Source organism: Canis lupus, chromosome 23, assembly GCF_003254725.2.
Source record: "Canis lupus dingo isolate Sandy chromosome 23, ASM325472v2, whole genome shotgun sequence".
NCBI classification, from domain to species: Eukaryota; Metazoa; Chordata; class Mammalia; order Carnivora; family Canidae; genus Canis; species Canis lupus.
The window spans coordinates 27,747,336-27,758,202 of NC_064265.1; positions in this window are offsets into that span (position 1 = coordinate 27,747,336).

Here is a 10,867-nt window from a genome sequence, read left to right on the forward strand (position 1 = left end):
GTTCCTTTCTAGTCTTTGTTACTTTTGATATTTTTTACCCTACTCAAAGCTCTCTTTAATATTTCTTGGAGGACTGGTTTAATGATCATGAACTCCTTAGTTTTTGTTCTCCTTGGAAACTCTATCTCTCCTATTCTGAATGACAGCCTTGCTGGATAAAGTATTCTTGGCAGCATATGTTTCCCATTCAGTGGATTGAATATATCCTGCCACTCTCTTCTGGCCCACTAAGTTTCTGTAGACAGATCTTCTGCAAACCTTATCTGTCTTCCCTGGTAGGTTAACTATTTTCCCTTGCTGCTTTCAGGATTCTTTCCTTGTCTGTATTTTGTGAATTTGACTATGATATGTGTTGGTGATGGCTGGCTTTTGTTGAATTGAATGGGAGTTCTCTGTGCTTCTTGGATTTTGATGTCTGTTTCCATCTGCAGGTTAGGGAAGTTTTCAGCTAAAATTGCTCAAATAAACCTTCTTTTTCTTTTCTTCTTCTGGGACTCCTATGATACAAATATTATGCTTTAAGGAGTCCCTGAGTTCTCTAAGTCCACATTCATGATCCAGTACCTTTCTTTCTTCTTTTTTCAGCTTTGTTATTTTCATAATTTTATCTTTTATAGCACTGATTTATTCCTTTGCTTCATCCATCCTCATTGTCATTGCATCCATTCAGGCTTGCATCTTGATTATGGCATTTTTAATTTTTATTTTATTTTATTTATTTATGATAGGCACACAGTGAAAGAGAGAGAGAGGCAGAGACACAGGCAGAGGGAGAAGCAGGCTCCATGCACCAGGAGCCCGATGTGGGATTTGATCCCGGGTCTCCAGGACCACGCCCTGGGCCAAAGGCAGGCGCCAAACCACTGCGCCACCCAGGGATCCCGATTATGGCATTTTTAAATTTCAGTCTGACTAGTTCTTAGGGTTTTTTTTTTTGTTTTTCTTTTATCTCTGCAGTAAGGAATTCTCTAGTGTCTTCAATGCTTTTCTTAAGCCCAGCTAGGACCCTTATGGTTATTGTTTTAAATTCTGGTTCTGACATCTTACTTGATTAAATCTGTATTGATTAAATCCCTGGCTATCACTTCTTACTGTTCTTTCCTTTGGGTTAAATTCCTCTATGTTGTCATTATGTCTGGGTCACTGTTTTTTGTATGCAAGTGTTAGGAAAGCCTATTATATTCCTGATCTTGAGAGTAATGGCTTTATTAAGAAGAGGTTAAAGAAAAATAAAAGAAAAGAAGTTAGATCCTAGATATCCTAGGTGTGTTTTCGTCTGCTCTTTAAAAGAAGCTAGATCTAAAAACAACAACACCAAAGCCAATCCGAAACAAAAACAAAACAAAAAGAACAACAGCAACACAAAACAAAAGGAAGCTAGAAAAAAAAAAAAAAAAGGAAGCTAGATCCTAGGTGTGTTCGTCTGCTCAAAGAAGCTAGATCCAAATTAATTAACTTTACTTAATTTAATTTAATTTAACTTAAATAAAAAGAAACTAGATCTTATTTCCATTATAGCTGAAGCTTTGCAACACTCCATAATCAGGCTAGGTGAATGCAAAGGATTTGTGTGGGTCTTCTGGGGGAAGTCACTGCTGCTCTGATTCTCAGGCCCCCTTGCTGTAGGGGAGATGCACCTTCAGGGTGCCTCCACAAGGTGGTGCTGCTTTGCTCCTTGTTGGTTAGCGCTGATGGGCCGGGTGAGAATAGCATGTCTGCTCTCTAGTCCCTGGAGCAGGGAGCTTGCACCCACCACTGTTCAGGAAGCCCTCCCAGAAGAGCAATCACCTCCACCAGATCCCTGCCTTCCCCTTGCCTGCATTTTAGCTGTCCACTTGCTAGGCAGCTCAGCACTCCTGTGTTTAATCTCAGGCATGTGGCTAGGTTTCAAAACTCCAAGTTTTAGAAATCTGTGCTAATCCTCTGGGGGAGGGTCTCAGTGCCCTGTGGTCAGTGTCAGCTTGCCACAGAAATCTGTTGTGAGACCATGCAGCAGTTCAGAGTCTACAGTAAAGAGCAGCTAAAAGCCAGCACCAAGGTTTGCTGCCCTCAGTTGGTGTCTTTTCCTGAGCTAGGGAATGGGGCAGGTCAGTGGCATCTGCAAATGTTTTGTTCCACTTCCAAATGCACTTCAAGCAGGGGAACTGCTTCTCCCCTGGGACCCAAGGGATCCTCAGGCCATGCTAACCACTCTCAAGTGTCTGACCTCCCCACCAGAGCACCACTAAGCCCACCAGGTATGACCCTGGCAAGGCACGGACCTCCAAACTTCAGATTCTGTGCTCCACTGTTTATAAAAACTTGCGATATTTGGCCTCTGTCCCTTTCCCAGTCAATGGTTTTGGGGAAAGAGTTTTTCTTGTGCAATTCTCTTCACGGGCATTCACTCTTTCTCTCTCTCTCTCTTTCTCTCTTGCTCCTCTTTCCGTGATCAGAACTCCCTCCCCTTCACAGGACCTACAGCTCTTCTCTTCCCAAATCAACTCTCTACAGCTCCTACATTCCATGATGTGGCAGTTTTTTCAATCTCTAGTTGTACAGTTTTGTTCTCTCAGTTCTCAGATCAATTTCTTGGATGTTCAAAATGATATTTATCTAGCTGTTTTTGTGGGCTGAAGCAAGCTTAGGGCCCCTTGTTCCTTTGCCATCTTAACTCTTCTCCAGTGGTTCTCACTTTTAGCTGTTTATTGGGAGTATCTGAGGAGCTTTTTAAACTATTGATGCCTGACTCTCACCATAGGGATCTTGATTAAATTGATATGAGGTACAACCTAAACACTGGGCATTTTTAAAACTCCAGGCAATTCTCTTGCAAGCTGAACACCAGCTAAATACCACTTAATTATATTAGCAACAGACAAAGGAGCCATCTTAATGTTTCTTAAATGAATTTAAATTGTTTTTTAAATTCTTATTTTCTTGTTCCCTCCAAATACTTCATTTTGTGTGTCTTTATGTGTACGAATACATAGTTTATCCATTTGGAAGGTCAATATGATATATGCTGATTACCATCAAAGAGGAGAGATAACTGAAAAGACTAAATAGATGTTATTTCCACACCCATGGCAAGAGGAAGAGGGAAAAGAAAAAAAAACCCACATGTGTTGCGTTCTTACTGGGTACCAGATGCCTTAGTAGTAGGTACTTCATATACATTATTTCACTTAATGCTGACAACAAAAGGAAGAGTAAGATATTATCTCCATTTCACAAATGAGGGATCTGAGACTCAGAAAGAGAGGGTCACATAGTTCAAGGAAAAGCAGGATTCAGATCTGGGTCTTCCTGGTTCTTCTGAAGGCTGTACTCTTTTCACACATTCTCACAGGAAGATATATTGGCTATATGGTACAGAGGGAAAAAAAATAGCCAGAGTTAGGCATCACATGATAGAACTCTAGTTCTAACTCTGTCCTTAACTGGTGGTAGCACTGTGAGTGAATCCCCATCTCTGTGGGCCTTGATTTTTTTTGTTGTTGTTTTTTTTTTGTTTTTTGTTTTGTTTTGTTTTGTTTTTTGTTTTTGTTTTTTTTTTTTTTTAGTCCTTGATTTTTTTTTCACCAATAAATGGGGATACAAACTGTAGTTCATTAGATTAAACGAGATAATATTCAGCACGATGTCTGGTGTATGGAAATTACTCAAGTAATGTTAGCAGTTACTGTCTTTCTTCTCTTCATCATCATTATCCATACAATCTTTCCAAAAGATTCCTTTGGTTTATAAATTCTGAGATTAAGAATTTACTTTCTCTGGTATCAGCAGCAACTTTCTGAAACTCTTCAAGTGACCTCATCTTGAGAATTGGTCTTTGCTTACAATCAGCCACTCCCTTCCTGTAACCCTCCCACTTTTTATCGTCCCCGGCATGTCCAGCCAGCTATGGATGTTTGCTGGTCACCCACAGCTGTGACAGAGAGCTGTGGCAGTGTTTTGATAACCCTTGCAGGCGTTCCATTGGGTCTCACGTGCTGCACTGCTCTGTTTGGCCCCCCTCTCTAGCACCTGTGTGGAAGTCTCATGCCAGACCAGCAGGATTTCTGTCCAGGGAATATATTTGCAGTGACAAATGGATCACTCCACAGCTTCAACATGAATGATCTAGTTCTGTTATTTGATAGCCTGTAGGCTTAAAGATGGTCCAGGATGTAATCTGGAATTGTGGAAAAAGTAAGATTTGTTCTATCACATACTGGTTATGTAATGCTGGGCTTGTGGCTTAACTTCTTGGAATCTGCATTTTTCTCATCTGTGAAATTGGTTTTGTAAGATATAAAGTGCAGCAAAAAGTGTCTGGCTCACAGCAGCTCCTCAACAGAAGTTAGGAACTATCCCTTATGATTTTATCTGAGGGCTAGTGACCAAGGAGCGGAGTTGTGTAGAACTCTAGAGATGGCCGATTATGGTTTTATAAGACTTTTACAATGGATTTGCTATCGCTTTGACTTTCTGTCACCGTTTAAGTAGCAAATTTCTGCATTAGCTTTCACTTCAGCATTCCCACTGGGTACACCTCTTAGGTCCTCCTGAACACAGGCTGGGACAGAACCTCAGGCACCTTCAGACTCAGCCATTCCCTAGCAATGGCAAGGTGGAATCAATCGCATTGCATTTTGTATGTGCCTCCTAGGACCCAGCAGACTGCCTCAGCCTCTGGTAAACATAGGAGCAACTGTTGAGAGAGCTTCTGCCAATGTTCACAATCTGCCTGGCTAGAGGACTTTCCAACTGCCTCAACATAGTTCCTGAGCTCAACATCTAGGTCTCTCACTTCAGCACTTGTCAATAAGGGGATGGACATGACCACATAGGACCAGGCTGACTTGGTCTCTACCAGAAACTGACTGGAGCTGATGTCCTCGAAATGTGCAGATATATCCAGACCAGTGTTTCTCAAAGTGGGTCCAGAAACCACTTCTATCAGAGTCTCATAGGCCTTGTTAAAGTGCAGAGTTCCAGGCTCCCCTCCCTATTAAATTAAGGCCCCTGAGTATTAACACAGAAGTTGTATTTTTAACACACTGATCAGATAATTATTAATCATATTATATTATACTTTTCTCTTTTTTAAGATTTTATTTATTTATTCATGAGAGACACAGAGAGAGGGGCAGAGAGATACAAGCAGAGGGAGAAGCAGACTCCATGCAGGGAGCCTGATGTGGGGACCCAACCCCAGAACTCCAGAATCATGCCCTGGCCCTAAGGTAAGCGCTAAACCACTGAGCTACCCAGGGATCCCATGCTTTTCTCTTTTAATTTGAGTTACTATAAAAGTATTATTTGCTCAAATTTTTAAAAATCAAATAACCCTAAAAGGCATACTTAAAAGACAACAGTTACCTCCTATCCTCTGCCCAGATCTATTTCCTAGAGGTTACCATATAAACTTTTGTCACTTTCTTCCTCTGGTTTTTATTGCTTTGTTTCTAAATAACATGCTAACATTGTAGTTTTATGTCCTATTAATTTTACACATCATCTACTGTCTTCCCATTATGACTAACGAATATTTAGCAATTTAATTAACATAATTATTTAGAATCACCTTCTTGATATAGTCTCTTAAGTTTTTATTAGACCAAGGATTAGTGTTACTATTTATGACTATGTAAAGATTGTCTAATAGTGAGCCAAAAGAGAGACTATGCATATGTTCTCTTTCTTATTCAACTTCTATCTTATCCTGGAAGTTCAGCTCTGTCAAACAACTGGCAATTTTATTTTCCAAATACTCAAATATATAAAATATTTAGCATATTATTTCCCTCACCCTAGGAGACTCATTCCTAGAGTACCCTATTCTGCTCTGTGAGGAATTCCCATTAGATTTCCCATTACCTCATTCCATGCTCCCCTTTTTAAAAAAAAAAGATTTTATTCATTTATTCATGAGAGACACAGAGAGATAGAGAGGCACAGACACAGGCAGAGGGAGAAGCAGGCTCCATGCAGGGAGCCCGACATGGGACTCGATTCCAGGATTCCAGGATCACACCCTGGGCCGAAGGCAGCGCTAAACCACTGAGCCACCCAGGCTGCCCCATGCTCTCTTTTTTAGGCTTAAAGAGGCTTACTTATTTTGGCAAAATATATCCTCCAGTAACTTCCCTAAGAAAGAGTACTTGGAGATATAATTTTTCAGTCCTGACTTTCCCCCCAAAGTTTTTATTCTTGGTTGATGGTTTGTACTGGGTTGAACAGTTCTCATTAAAATATGTGTCCACCTGGAACCTCAGAATGTGACCTTATTTGGATATAGGTTCTTCATAGATGTAATTAGTTAAGATGGGCTCATACTGGGTTAGAGTGAGCCCTAAATCCAATGACTGGTGTCCTTATAAGAAGGCTCTGTGAAGGGATCCCTTGGTGGCGCAGCGCTTTGGCGCCTGCCTTTGGCCCAGGGCATGATCCTGGAGACCCGGGATCGAATCCCACATCGTGCTCCTGGTGCATGGAGCCTGCTTCTCCCTCTGCCTATATCTCTCTCTCTCTCTCTCTCTCTCTCTCTCTGTGACTATCATAAATAAATAAAAATTTTTTTTAAAAAAAGAAGGCTCTGTGAAGACAGACACACAAAGGAAAGAAGTCTACATGATAATGACGGCAGAGACTGGGGTGGTGCATAAGCTATGGAATACTCAGGTTTACTGACCACCACAGAAGCCAGGAGAGAGACAGGAAACATTCTCTCTCAGTCTGTGAAAGGAATAAGCCCTGCCAACACCTTGATTTCCGACTTCTGGTCTTCAACACAGAGAGAATTTTCTATTGTGTTAAGTTACCCCAGTTGCGGTACTTGTCTTGGCAGCCCTAGGAAACTACCATGTGGTTTATCTGTGTATAAAATGCTATGTTGAGCATAGAATTGAGTATTATTTGCCTCCAAATTATGACAGCTCTGCTCCATGGCATTGTAGCTTCCTGTTTTGGTTGGAGAAGTAAAATGTTACTTAAATCTCCGTTTCTTTATATGTGAAGTGCCTCTCCCACAACGCTTATAGGATATTTCTTTACTCCCCAGAACTTAAATTCATAAATATCTGAGTGTGTTTCTTTTTTATTAATTGAGATGAGTACATGGACAATCCAATCTAGAAAGCCTTTCCAATCTAGAAAGTCAAGTTCTCAGTTCTGGGGAACTTTCTTGTTTTTTTCTTTGAAAATTCCCTCTCCTCTATTTGTTGCAAGTTAAAAGCTCTCAGATTGACCTTTCCAAATTTCTTATCCTGTTTCTCATTCTCTATTTCTCTTTTGTTCTACTTTCTTAGCAATTTCCTTGGCTCTGGGTTCTCTATTTTCTCCATGTTACTTTTTCTGTTTGAGTCTTTCTCATGTTAGAAACTTTCCTCAACTGCCCAGTGATGTTTGTCTGTTTCTATTTAAGAGTCAGCAGCAAAAAAAAAAAAAAAGAGTCAGCAGCAAATAGCTGATTTGAAACTCTCTGTGAAGGAGAGAAGCTTGTCAACCAAATCTGGAGACAGGAAGAGAACTAAGGCTCCAGCCACTCTGCATGAATTATTTCAGTCACTCCCACAGAGGCTTCATGTTTCTCCATATCTTTTACTGTACCTGCTTTAAATTGTAAGTTTTCCAAGGTTCTGAGGGAAGAATCAAATTGTGTCATGTATGTCTCTCTTGGATACCCATAGTTTGTAGCTTTTTCCACTCTGCTAAGGAAGTCACCACTCTGAGAGATTTCACTATTAAAAAGCACGTTAACTTTAATTTATGACTGAATGTCCTCTAATTCTCTTTTGTTCTTGTGCATTCGTATTTTTGTTGCTGTTGTTGTTGTCATTGAAAGGGTTTCTGGGAAGAGATAGATGTGTGTGACAATCCACCATGTTGAACTGAAGTTTCCTTTATTTTCTAATGCACAACAAACAGTAAATATCTGTATTGCAACATTCTGTCTAGTGAGAAACCTGCAGTTAAACAAGAACACTGGTGTTGTGACATCTCCACAAAAATAAAACTGTTCAAAAATTAGTCTTTTGGGGCACCTGGGTGGCTCAGTGGTTGAGAGTTTGCCTTTGGCTCAGGGCATGATCCCACGGGTCTGGGATCGAGGTCCCTGCAAGGAGCCTGCTTCTCCCTCTGCCTGTCTCTGCCTCTGTGTGTCTCTCATGAATGAGTGAATGAATTAATGAATTAATGAATAAAATGTTTTTAAAAAGAGAGAGAGAAAAGAAATTAGTCTTTTACATAGTTTCCAGAGACAGTTTATCTTTTTCAAAATCTAATAATAAAATCCCTCAGGAAGTCAAAAGCATTAACTCAGAGCCAGAGTTCAGAAAGATACTAACAAATTCTTCATGGCTCAAGAAAAGAGTTTTCATAAAATGTGTTGAATAGTTGTATTTGAAATAATAACAAATGTTCTCAAATTCCCACGTGTAGATCCAGACTGACTGATTTCCTCCAATTTTAGGTACTGCTCAAAATATTTTCTCCCACAGCCTAGAAACTCTTGTTCCTGAAAAGTAGGATACTTATATTATGAGTGTCATGAAAGTCACATTTGGAAATATTTTCATCATTTCTTGCTGCTAAAAATAACCTTATACTTTCTTTTTGAACTAACAGTTTTCTGATTATAAAAATAATGTGTCCACTGCACCTCAACGTTCATAGCAGCAATGTCCACAATAGCCAAAAGGAGCCACAATGTCCTTCAATAGATGAATGGATAAAAAAGATGTGATACACACACACACACACACACACACACACACACAGTGGAATATTACTCAGCCATCAGAAAGGATGTATACTTACCTATTTACTTTGACGTGGATGCAACTGGACGGTATTATACTGAGTGAAATTAGTCAATTGGAGAAAGACAATCATCATATGCTTTTACCCATATGTGGAATATAAGAAATAGTAAAAGGAGCCATAAGGGAAAGGAGGGAAACTGAGTGGGGAAAAATTAGAGAGGAAGACAAACCATTGGAAACTCCTAACCCTGGAAAACAAACAAAGGGTTGCTGGAGGGGAGATGGGTGAAGGGATGGGGAACTGGGTGATAGGCATTAAGGAAAGTATATGATGAGATGAGCACTGGGTGTTATAGTATATGTTGACAAATTGAATTTAAATAAAATATTTAAAAATAATAATAAAATAATGTGTCCATTATAGAAAAGTCCAAAAATACAATTCACAGGACAATCTGACAGTATAATTGAAGCTTATTTCTATTTCCATCATAAGTATTAAATATGTATTTAGATTTCATAAAATTCAAAGTTTAAAAAATAGAAAAAAGTATATTAAGTGGGAGAGGGATGAATAGATAGAGCACAGCAGATTTTTAGGGCAATAAAAATAATCTGTGGGATACCATAATGATGGATCCATAGTATACGTTTGTTCAAAGCTCTGGAATGTACAATATCAAGAATGAACCATGATTTAAGCTGTGGACTTTGGGTGATCATAATATGTGAAAGTAGGTTCATCAGTTGTAACAAATGGGATACTCTATTAGGGAATGTTTATAATGGGGGTGGGCATCCATCTGTAGGGGCAGGAGGTATATGGGAAATCTCTGTACCCTCCTCTTAATTTTGCTGTAAACCTAAAGCCACTTAAAAAAAAAAAAAGAAGTCTTAATTTAAAAAAAAGAGTAGATCAAAATATCTAAGTTGTTCCATACTTAAAAATTTTCTAATACCTCAGTTAAGCATAAGTTCTTTTAAATTTAAAGTAATCAAAATTAAACTAAAAATTTATTTTCTCATTCTCGTTAGCCATATTTCAAGTGCTTGACAGCCACATATGGCTGCTGGCTAGCTACCATATTGGACAGATCTAGATGGATAGGTACATAGATACATAGATATAGGGATAGGAATGTGAATATGCCATAAATGAACATTTTCCCATACCAATAAATATTATTCCAGTACATGACTTTCAGTGATTACAGACTATATCATTCCTTCTATGGGTATATATGGCGCAGTATACCTATTTAATTATAAGATTTTATATATTTTATATATAAATTTCTACTATATTTTTTATTCTTTCCCTGTGATAGATTGCTAGAAATGGTATTACTGAGTTCAAGTTGAGTATTACTAAGTGTATTAGGAAGAGAACTAATGGATATATACATAGATAGGGAGAGAATTTATTTTAAGGAATTGGCTCATGCAATTGTGGATGCTGGCAAGGCAAAAATCTGCAAGGTTGGGCAGTAGACTGGAGACTCAAGGAAATGCTGCTGTTTGAGTCTTATGGTAGTCTTCTGGTGGAAATCTCTCTTCTTTAAGAGAGCTTGCTCTCTCTCTCTCTCTCTCTCTCTCTCTTTGACGTTATTTAAATTCCAGCTAAATACAGTGTAATATTAGAAACTAATATTAGTTTCAGGTGTACAATTTAGTGATTCAATACTTCCATACAATAACCAGTGCTCATCACAACAAGAGCCCTCCTTAATCCCCATCACCTATTTAGCCCATACCCCCATTCACCTCCCCTCTGGTAACCATCAGTTGTTTTAATATTCTTTTTGATGCAATGCACACATTGTCCCAAATTTGGCCAGTGGTAACCCCTTCAGGATAGTTCCTGAGCCCTTTCATACATGACCTCCATAGTCTTTGAGTATTTCCTTATTTTTTGATATAAAATATTCCAGCTTTACTTTCTCACTTTCCTGCTTAGATCTGGAATTGGTCATTTGTCCAAAGAATTAGACAAATGAAAAAAGAAAAAAGATTTCTTTTGAGGTGGGGCAGGATAGTGTAATGGTCATGGAAATGTACCACTCTGATCACCTGCTGTGGGAAATGTTCTCCTCACAAAAGGTCTTTTTATTTTTATTTTTGTATTTTGGGGGGAAGGG